The sequence below is a fragment of the Lolium rigidum genome, chromosome 3, assembly GCF_022539505.1.
Source record: "Lolium rigidum isolate FL_2022 chromosome 3, APGP_CSIRO_Lrig_0.1, whole genome shotgun sequence".
NCBI classification, from domain to species: domain Eukaryota; kingdom Viridiplantae; phylum Streptophyta; class Magnoliopsida; order Poales; family Poaceae; genus Lolium; species Lolium rigidum.
Window position 1 is genome coordinate 317,461,120 of NC_061510.1, and position 12,037 is coordinate 317,473,156.

Below are 12,037 nucleotides of genomic sequence, written 5' to 3' on the forward strand. Positions count from 1 at the left end.
ATTTGCTATTTTACTCTCATATGCCTCTATGGCATTTTTAGTTTCTTTTTATTTTCTTTGGAAACAACTTGAATTAGGTTTGATAAGCACTAGGAAAGGTTTATGAAGGTTTTCCAAACCTCTAAACAAAGTATAAGAGCTTAGGGTAAAGATTTACAAAAATAGTCATAGGCACAAATGCCTTTTTCTTATTAAATTTCCTTTTATTTTATTTTAACTTGGGTGATGAAAAGAGGGGTGAGGTTTAGGGTTTTAAGATCATTTCAAAATACTTTAACAAGTCATCATGGCAAAAGCACAAGAATTAAGCAAGATCACTATGCCTCAAACTTAATTCAATAAAAGTTTTTGTTGGTTCCAAAATTTGGAACTATGGAAATTCATTTGTTTTGTTTTGAAATTTTTGGGATGTTACATTAACGGCTTTCTCCAAGTCGTGTTCCATAAAAAGAACTGTGTCATCAGCGTATTGCAGAATAGAGACCCCCCTCCCCCTCAACAAGATGAGGTATGAGTCCTCCAACCTGACCATCCTCCTTAGCTCTAGAAATTAGGATTGCCAACATATCCGCTACAATATTAAAAAGAATTGGTGAAAGGGGGTCTCCTTGACGTATGCCCTTTAGCGTCTGAAAATAATGACCTATATCATTGTTTACCCTAATTCCGACGCTACCACCCTGCACAAACCTAGCTACCCATTCACACCACTTAGGTGGAAAGCCTTTCAACCGTAGGGATTCTTTGTAGAAAAGACCAGTTCACTTTGTCATATGCCTTTTCAAAATCAATTTTAAAAATAACACCATCTAGCTTCTTCCTATGAAGCTCATGAATGGTTTCATGCAGAACAACTACACCTTCCAAGATATTTCTCCCTGGCATAAGAGTTGACTGAGTAGGCTGAATGACATTTTCCACAATGACAATCGCCCTATTAGTCCCAACCTTTGTAAAAAACTTAAAGCTAACGTTCAAAAGGCAGATGAGTCTGTATTGTTCGATACGGCTGGCATCTTCCTTCTTCGGTAGTAAAGTTATTACCCCAAAGTTTAGCTTAAACAATTGCAGATCACCCGAATGCAACTGAGTAAACATTGCCATAAGATCAATTTTAATAACATCCCAAAACTGTTGATAAAACTCCGCTGGGAACCCATCCGGCCACGGAGCTTTGTTATGTTCCATCTGAGAGATAGCTTCAAATACTTCCTCCTCAGTGAAATCAGCAGTCAAAATGTCACCCTTAACTGGTGACAATTTTGTAATGTCATCATTACCTTCTTCCACCATCAAGAAAAAATTAAAAAATTGGGATCCGGCGCTCCAAATAATTTCTTATAGTACTCAGATATGAAGACCTTCAAATTGGCCTCGCCAACTATTGTACCCTCGTCCATATAATATCTATCCTTGAAGATTGCTTAAGTAGTTGAGATTCAATATTAATTGAGAACCATGTTTAAATCAAGAGGCGATATTTTATTTGTATGTGCATAAGCGTTTTTCATACTTCAGTAGCCCAGTGCACCACTTAGGTGGTTTATTCATCTTTGGACATGTGCTTTATATATAATTAAGCAAAACGGTGATTGCATTTTAATGGTTCAATTTTGCTGTCTCGAGCTTCCATGGATTAACATTTTTATGTGGTTTAAATTCATATGCCTTAATTAGTATATTTGTTCGATAAAGGAAATATATTTAGTAAGAAAAGTATATAAACTACAATTGGCTTCTGCAACAACGTAATGTTAAAAATTATTCAAAACATTAAGGATACACGCACCCAAAAATACATAAGAAAAAAATAAAATAAAAGGAAAAGCAAAGCGACGACTTGCAGCAATAGAAAACAACCATTATCATTGCAACACCTGAACTACAAACGAGGATGTCCTATAGCAACTCCACTAGGAAGGTAACAATGCATAAATATAGTTCTTGCCTGATTTAAGCACCGACATCGGATCATGAGTTTTCACCCAGAGAAAGTTTGAGAAATCTCCACACAACGTTTAAGGTGGCTTAGGTTTTTTTAGCATATCCTACTAGGGTGCCTAGATTATTTATATACTAGCACATGCATATTTCTAAACGACATGACCATGTAGTTCTTGTGTTGCTTCATATGTTACGTTACATAGAACACCGTGTAATCTAATTCTAGATATTCCCCTATCTTATAAATAACTACTATATTATAGGGTAACCAACATCTTTTTTCTCATAATTTTGAGTTATCTTTTGTGTTAATGTGGAGCTGACACGTATGCTCTTTTGTAAGTGATTTCTGCAGTATTTTTTCAGTGTGCAGTTTAGGTGCCATCTTGCAATTTAGGAAAGGTTGATTTCCTTATTGTTGCTCTGACGGTGAATATTTTCTCCATGGACTGGGTGGACGTACAATTTTCGTTTTTCTGTCCGTGCCCACTGGTCAAAGCGGTTCTGAGAACTCCACTACCAAACGAATCGAGCGGTCGTTTTGCCCCGCTGCCCATATCCTTTCTATAGGGTCATCGTCTTCCTCTCCCTTCCTAGCCACCACGCCGACGCCCCGTGCTAGCCTAGATGCGGCTTCAGAGTGGACGTGCGCGTGCTCGCTGGCTGGCCATATCGTTGCCGTTCCCGCCTCCTCTACGTTTATGAGCGGTTCGACAAGGTCCTGGTCGTTGTTCGGGAATCACGGGAAGGAGCGGCCTGACACATCACGCATCTGCTCCTGCGATGGTAAACCACATCCACCAGCCAGATGGGAAGATCGAGATTCCGCAGTCCCACCTCCAACGGCCGACGCGCGGGGGCGATGGGAAACTACGTCTCCGCCATGGCGGCCTCCACCGGCGCCTCCTCCGGGCAGAGGTGGATGCAAGAAGGAGCTCGAGATCTCCGCCTATGTGCAGTTTGCAGTGGGCCGGTGTGGAGGAGCTCCAGTCTCCACCAGCACGCGGTATGTACATGGACGAGGACGGAGCAGATTCTGGTCGACACGCCCGTCGGCTGGAGTCCACGGCATCGAGCAGGCCACGCCGCACCGCGCCGAGATCTGGTCACTTGTTGGTCGGCGCAGTTCTGGGCGAGCGAGCTCCTCTTCCTCCTCCCTTGCGGACGCCGGCAGACTCCAGCGCGGTCGATCGAGCGGGAGTTGAGGAGGGGTGTTGCGGCACCGGTCGAGCGGAGGTTGGAGCCAAGTATTGGGGCCGGAGGTAGCCGGCAGCAAGCGGCGCTGCTTGGGCGACATGGTAGAGGAGGCGGGGAACAGCGGCCAGCGTCGAGGTCGGCCAGGGCCTGGTATTGCCGGCATGGTCGAGGACGGCTCCACTGCCGCGGCGCTCTACGGGACGCCCGAGCCGGCGCCGTGCGGAAGTGGCGCAGGAAGCTGCTCGAGAGCGCCACCATCTCCTCCCCACCTAGCCCGCTCGCCGATCCTTGCTTTTGGCGAGGTGCTGCCTGATCACTCTGTCTCACATACACATGGTGAGGCAGTTTTCCCCATCGTGCTTACCTTGGCGTCTCTTTTTCTTGGCAGCAACCTCACCAATTTGATTTCAGGTTATTTTTTACATATTTTTTGAACACAATCAATTCACACGAGTGTTGCCGCTTGATTTGCTTTTAGAGCGCTCTGGACTGGGCTAATTTCGTTGTTACGCCCATTAGCATCAGCCTCACCTGACTCGCACGACTCATGGAGTCATGGTACGAACTATCTTTCAATCCTTCTTCCATTGGGGCTCCTCTCTCTTTCCCTGTTGCTATGTGCGCTATGCGCCTATGCCTTTGGTCACATCCATGTTCTTACTGAAATAATGGTCATCCAAACGGTGCGGATCTTATATGTTTTAGAATACTTAAGAACCTTTTTGTACCTCTAGATGAGAGCAATGGAAGATATAATTTACAGGTTGGCTAAACGATTTAAATTCAGAGGTTTGTTCTACAAATGCGGTGACAAAATATTTCTTTTCCAGCCTGAATGTTCCACATCATGTATGACCTGGAAGGTTTGGATTTGGGTGGCAGCAGATGCCTACACCGGCGTTGACCATGACTAGCGTTGGTGCATGAGGATCCAATAGTTATGTGTGGTATGATGCAGGTGTGCTCCCATCCTCCCCACCTTCCCGCTATACATTATTTTGGCAAACTAACTATTTGATTCCTGGACATCATAGATAGATGTCTTGAGCTTCACTACCGACCTCAGATTGCCCAATTACACATGGACACGCTTTGCAGCAATTGACAGTCCAGGCACAGGTGAATGCCTCTCTGTTGGTTTTCTTTACCATGAATGCTACTTCAGTATTATGCCTTTTGTTGTTCGTGTTGCTGAATAAGAATTGTGTCAATTGATCTTGTGTTCAACTTAATTGAGTGGTATGGTCGAAGATCGAAAGTAAATTATCATAAAAATTCTTTGCAGAAAATCCTTAGTGCTTATTTACGCATGACTTAATGGTATCGTCACGGCAAAGATGTGCAACCTGAACATAAGTGAGGCATATCTTAATGTGAAGGAACTGCGTGGAGTCGTACTACAATTATTTTGTAGCTTCTGCAAGGAGTTGATGGGACAGAGAAATGTATTGATGGGAAAGCTCTTGACAATTGGTTGAATGAGAGTATTCTACATAAGGTCTTGCGTTTCATTAAACTATGGTACACATTCCGCACTCAAGTGATCATTTATTATAACATCCGGCTCTGTTTGTGGTTTGCTCCTCTTGAGGATATGATGATAGGTATCATCCATATTGAGCTTGGCAAGAAAATTACTGTTTTCTAAATGGTGTTCACTTCTATATATGATTTTGGAAGTGAGTGTTGGGAAAAAGTGAACTATTGCGAAGAGGATACATAAACCATGAAGTAGAGAAGAAAATGATCTTGTTTATGTTTTGGGTGTTTTTTGGTTACTTATGTATTCTGAAATTAATCACAATAACATCGTTTTTTTCGCGCGAATGGCCGGGCATACACATTTTGTCAGAGTAATAATGAGATCACCCAAACCTATGCGATGTCCCTTTTATACCCGAATTTCTGAATTTCCAACAAGCTATAATAGTTATGTATATAAGTATAACAACTTTGGTCTTTGTTAAGTCGCAGTGTTTGTTAGAGAGATGATGTTGCTGAAGCTTAATCTAAGAGGACAATATCTCGTTTTTTTCCAGCTCATTTCCTTTTCAAGGAACCGGATATATACGAAGTCATCGTGGTGGGTGGAAGATCGGGAAAATTATTCGAGGCACCACATCTGCCACGGATCGGCTCAAATAGTTGTTCTGGGTATATATGGCTTAGTGTCATGTAAATATCAATTTCAATAGTTTCTGGTGCATACTTCTCATATATAGATACATGTGCCTCAGGAATCATGAGACCAACAGATTATTGCCAATATCAAATGCCAAACTAGCCTTCATGTCATGCCATCTATTTAATTGGAGAATTTTACTATTTCAATGCCGGGAAAAAACTGCAATATGATCTCTAAGTAGTGCTTATTAGAGATTCTTTAAATACCAGTAATATCATAACCTTTTTTACAGATCATTTCGTAATAGTGGGATTTTTCGGATCCTTTTTGTAGAAGGATAAAACTGAAATCTAAGAAAATTATATGTGTTCAGATGCCGATAAAAAGTTCAATTACCTATCATTTTCAGTACTCTTAATTTTTAATTGTCCCTGCCATACAAGCTCCACTCCGAATTTATCTTCCTCTTTCTCTTCAGCTGAGGTAATAAATGATTAAAGACTACTCCCAACTACTATCTTCAGTAGGTTTTAATTTAATATGTCTCTTTTTCTTCAACTGAAGTGACGAATGCTGTTAGTGAAGTAGTGATTTTGGTTGACCTTGGCAACATTATGCCAAACTGTTTTTACTCTATATGTGTGTACATTGTTGTGCGTCTTACAGGCAAGCCGTTGAATATTCTTCTGACTTACTCTTCGGAGTTTTTCAATGCTTTAAAATGTAAGTACAGCTTCATTTGTTACTCTGATGTAAGTACAACGTTTTATCATCTAAGTACAGTGTTTTAAAATACTCCGTACAATATATGATTCATTGTCTGAAAATTACTCTGATGCTTCGTGCCTACCGGAGAGTGCCATTATTTGTGCTGATAACAATGTTAAAAATGCAATAAAAGACCTCTGAAACTAGCTCTTGAAATGGATTCTAACAAATTTTGCTTCCCACACCAACACTCACTTGGAGCAGTAAAAAAGCAGGAAACATATCTTGATGAAGTCTAAGCCCAAGAAGATATGATTTACATAAACCCTCACATGCAATGCTTGAATTTTCGATGTTGATGCCACATAGTTGGTTGCTTTTGGAAAACATCAGCAAATCCATTGGGCTATGTAATGGTACCATGTCATATGGTGACAAGGTTAGGAGAACATGTTTTAGAGGACTATTGAAATAATATGGTGAACAAGTGTGCGACTCACGATAGTATTAAATGCACCATGGACAAAATGGCCCTTCACATTGTAGTAGTACTATACAAGTTGTATCTTTTATGCAATGACTATTAACAAAAGTTAAGGTTAGATTGATAAAGTAGGTGTCTACCTGATGAAGCATGTGTTTACTTACAGACGGTTTTACATTGATATCTCTAGAGTGACATCAAAAAAGGTTTAAAGATCCTTGCAATGGATGACTCTTGTGTACCAACTATGAAAGCAAGGAATAATGTATGCCAGAAAGTATTTAACCATCTTTAGAAATATATACTGCAATCTACTATTTCATGTATGTTCAATGCTATGTCATACTTTCAGCATATTTAATTATTTATGTTCTATATCAGACTAACTACTAAATAGTTTGTGCATTTTTTTAAAATCAGGGTATGTTTCGTGCTGATGATATCGGGTCGTCCAGATCATCATTTTGGTGTCTACATATGCCTTACAGTGAAACTGCTTGTGATAGTTTTTGTTCGAATGCAGAAGAACCCATGATTGATACAGTTGATTCAAATATGGATTATGAGTGGTTCTGTGGAGAAAACTAACTCTGGGATGCATAAATAATATGTGCATTGGCCTATGGCCTTTTACAATGTTGCAGTTTGTTTCCAACTATCACATCTAAATGATGAACTGGGCTTTTTACCATTGGCAGTTCTGCATCACATTGAAATTTACCTTTTATTATAAAACATCTCTACAATACATAGTAATCTAACACGATTTAAAGCGTCCTTTATTTTTTAAACTCTAGGTCGGGCGCGGCGTGCCGCCGCGCCTGTCTTTGCTAGTTTGATATTATAACTGAAAACAGTGCAGGCTTTTCAACTTGATTAACGAATTCTCAGTTTGTTAATTCCTTATATTTATTGTATTAGGAAAATTATTTGTGCCAGTCATAAGAAATCATCTCATCGATTCATTAATCGGCTTGCTTATCGCTTCTAACTTCTTTGACTTTAGTTCATTGATCATAAATTAATGTTTTGAAAATTTCTTTCAATAAAAACATTGAACCTGTAAGTTCTTGATATTTACTAATCATATAGATTTCAAATATAGATTTGATAACATCCACTCATTATTAGTTGTGCCGCCGTTACATATTTTATTTTATCGTAGTTTCAATTTCACCTCAAAGCTGACATTCAAGGTCGTTTCCTAAAGAGTACCAAATAGTTGGAGATAAATTGTTTTTTATTGCATGTGGTTCAATATATATGTAATATGTAAATCCTGATTTTAAAGTTTTTTTTATATTCTGAGTATAGTGTCTCAAAACAAGCGTTCTAAAATAAGTAAAGACCCGGAAGCGAAGACATCACAGATGTTGAAGAATGGATTGCATTCCTTTGAACTGCCCGCAAAGAAAAGGTCAAACTACATTACATCTAGCAGAAGGCACGAAACAAATAAATACAAGTTGTCCATCTAAATGGAGTATGTCCTTGATTTCTATTTGTTTTTTGTCACTTCCGATTTTATTTTGATTTCTATGTAGTTCTTATTATTATTTTTTTGCTACAACTCTATGTTCAGGGACGTTTGGACGTGTATAGATCCGGAAAAGAAGAGTGGTTATGCATATTTGGATTCATTGTGGTTTCATATCTACACGAAGGAGAATGATAAATTGAATGTTCTCAGATGGATAAAAGCTAAGAAAATATTCTCAAGACGATATGTATTTGTTCCTATCGTTGGTTGGTAGGTTACTCTCATTGTTATCTTGCAGAACCACTTATATGGTTGTCATACTATATATCACATATTCACTTCCTTGAGGCCTTGAATATAGGGGTCACTGGAACCTCCTTGTGTTGTGCAATTTTGGTGAGACAAACTACCTGGGTACTGAAAAAGGGCCACGTATGCTGATGTTGGATTCACTTAAAACGGACAATCCAACATGGCTGCGATCATCCATCAATAGGTTCGATTCTTTATTTTCTCCCATTCTAGGCCTTGAGAACTATTAAACAAGATGATCTGGCTGATAACATATTTAGGTTTTCTTTATATCATAGTTATGTCTATGCACAATTTAACGTTTAAAAACAGCTTTTTATCTATATGGTCATTCCAACAAGGAGTAGATGCCTGATTTTTTTGGTGAGAAACATAGAGTATAACATAGATGCACACACGTAGGCGCACGACCATGTTCGAATAAATGGTATGATCTGTATTTATCTTCTGATATTGCTGTATTTCAGATGTGTTGCTGATATTTTAAAAAACGAAGAGCGGGAAGAGCTAGAGCGGTTCATTAGCGAAGTCGAGCTCGAGATTCCTGAGGTATGTTGCTTAATATCTGGGAGTTTGTAATTTTTATCTTTTTTCAAGAAGTCTATCTATTTTAATCTTCTATAATTCTTGATTGCTTGAATTTCTGTTCTACTACTTACACAACTTTGCAGGTGCCACAACAAGTGGGGATGATTCCGGTATATATGTTCTTTACTTTATCTACTGTTTTCTCGTAATCGGAGAACTGGTGAAGATTTGAGCAACCTGGTGCGTCAGGCCGTCAGCCATTTCAAACTTTTGTGGATTATTCATGTTAATTTGTTCCTTTCAAGTGTTTTACTAAATTTTTCTTCGTCGGTCGATTCTGTGTTAAGGATGCCTTGTTCTACCCAAAGGAGCTAGAGAACCTAGAGGACATCCGTAACCGTAAGGATATCCACTCGTACCGAGAGTATGTATCTCCTAGCGATATGTATTCAGTGTTTGTTAAATTGTGATCTCATTTTTCTGTTTGGTGTTACTTCTCTGCAGGAAAATGGATGCTGAAATTGCAGAGTAGGCATGGCAAGACTGCATCATTTTTTTTCTGAAATGGGAATATACCCCGGCTTCTGCATCATGATGATGCACACGGCCTTTTATTAATAAAAAAGTTCAAGAAATATATTGTTTACATCTCAAACATCACAAATGATTGATACAACAATCAACCAAAGCTAAGAAACATGATAAAAAAGGAGAACTCATCAACAAAGCCTCCCAGTGTGCCGCCAACCAGTCTGGCACAAGATATCCTGAGTGACCATCAGGAGCCATGTGCATCCAGTAGCCATAGCATCCCGCTGTCCCTCCGACGAGAGGAGAGACCAAAGCTGAACCCAATGTGCCACCATATGGATAACCTATAAAAAGTGAAAAGAATTTTTCCTGTTAAAGATAATATCATTTCTGACCCTCCATATAGACCAACATAAAACGGAAACCCCAATTCGAAAAAAGTCTTAGATTGTCTATCTACTCCACTTAACCAATTACCAAATATATTAGTAATATTTGATGGAGGTGGAAGATCATAAGTGAAATTAACTGTGCGCCAAAGAAGTTTAGCTAAAGGACCTCCAGAAATAGATGTTGGATAGTCTCCTGATCCCCGCAGAAAACACATTTCGTACACCCATTCCAGTGTCTCTTCGCTAAATTATCTTTAGTTAATAAAACCTTGTTACTCAAGAACCACATGAAAATATTTATCTTAAGAGGAACCTTAACTTTCCAAAGATATTTTCGCAAAAAGGGAGTATGGTCATTCATGAGATCTTCATACAAAGACTTAACCATAAAGAGTCATGTGGATGTCAAATCCCAAACAAAACGATCATTATCTTCACTCAAGTTTACCCTCATCAATTTGCGGCATAAGTTTACCCATGAGGATCACTTATTACCACTTAACACTCTACGAAAAGTAATATTGAGTGGGGTTTGGGCAAGTACCTGGGCAACTGCTACATTCTTGTGATGTACAATATTATATAATGCTAGATACTGATGTGCTAAAGGAGGTTTTCCTAACCACGTATCTTCCCAGAAGCGGGTATTCATACCATTTCCCACTCTGAAAAAACCTCTAGAAACGAACTCCCCCTTAACCTCCATCAATCCCTTCCAAAATGGAGAATCAGTAGGCTTAGCCTGCACATCAGATAAAGTCTTATGTCGGTATTTATTTTGTAGTAGCTCTTGCCACACCCCTTCTTCATTAAGAAGTTTGAAGAGCCATTTACTCAGAAGATGTTTGTTTTTAATCTCAAGGACCTCAATACCGAGCCCCCCTTAATCCTTAGGGCGACACACAATATTTCATTTTGTAAGTCTATATTTTCTTTTATTTTCATCGGATTGCCAAAAGAACCTAGATCTATAGAAGTCCAGACGTTTTCTTACCCCAACGGGTATTTGTAGGAAGGACAACATAAACATAGGTAAACTTGATAACACTGAATTGATAAGGACTAACCTATCACCACAGGATAGTAATTTCCATTTCCAGCATCCCAATTTGCTTTCAAATCGGGTCTCAACCGGATACCAATCAGAATTTCGTAGTTTTCTGTAATGAATTGGAATACCCAAGTATCTAAAGAGAAGTGAGCCAGCATCACATCCAAAGATCTGCTTGTACTGATCCTCCTCCTCCTTGGCCTTTCCAAAACGAAAGATCTCACTTTTATGGAAATTAATCTTTAGTCCTGATAGTTCCTCAAACAAACACAGTATTAATTTCATGTTAACCGCTTTCTGTAGATCATGCTCCAAAAAAAGAATTGTATCATCGGCGACCACCCTCAACCAGATGGGGTACGAGCCCTCCTACTTAGCCATCCTCTTTTTCTCTCTCAATCAAGACTGCATCAAGTAAACCGTTATTATCGGGTAATGGAGGTTTGGCGCTTTTAAGAAAATCATTTCAGCTTGTCCTCTTATGTATGTTCCCGCCTCTTGTGTTAATATTGTTTTTCTCTCTTGCTTATTACCCAGGTGACATCATACCTTATCTAATGAAAAATCTTAGTTTGATCATCGCCGGCCGGTGGCATGTTATGACGAAGTTTTAAGATGGTCGACGTCGGTACTGTGTTTCCAATACAGTTTATAAATGAAGCTAAGACTCAAGGCGAAAGATGTAAACAGTCCAAGCAGATAACTTCAGTGACAGTTAGCACCTATTCCGTAATACAGAATCTACAGTCATTTCGATTCGCTTAATTTAGGCATTATGTTAAGTGCATTTGATTGATTCAGCATGTATTCCTGCATTTCTGGTCTATAATCAATGAATGGCGTGTGTGATGGACCGGTTTTCATCCCACAAAATTTCACTGTGGGATACCTTTTTTATATCATATAAAAAACAATCGAGGACAGTTGATATGTTTTAGTTTCCCCTTCTGGATTGATAATACTACTTATTGTTATTTGCGGGAATGATAGTACTACTAGTATATTTGTTATTGCCATGTCTTTATGCACCGAGCTAGATGGTGTCTGCAGTCCGAATTAGGATATGCCTTTTACCTCTCAAGAAGAAAGCATACGCTTTTTTTTTCTTTGCAAGTTAAAAGAAGGCAGGCGCGTTCTTAAAGCGCGTTCTCTTCTTGGCTTCAGAAGAGGAAGCGAACGCGTGAGCGAATCGATATGCGTCCCTAAGCAACAAAAGCTGCGCAATCCCATCCCAGATCTGAACTCCGACGAGCAACCAACCCCGAGCAATCTGATCCATTCCAGT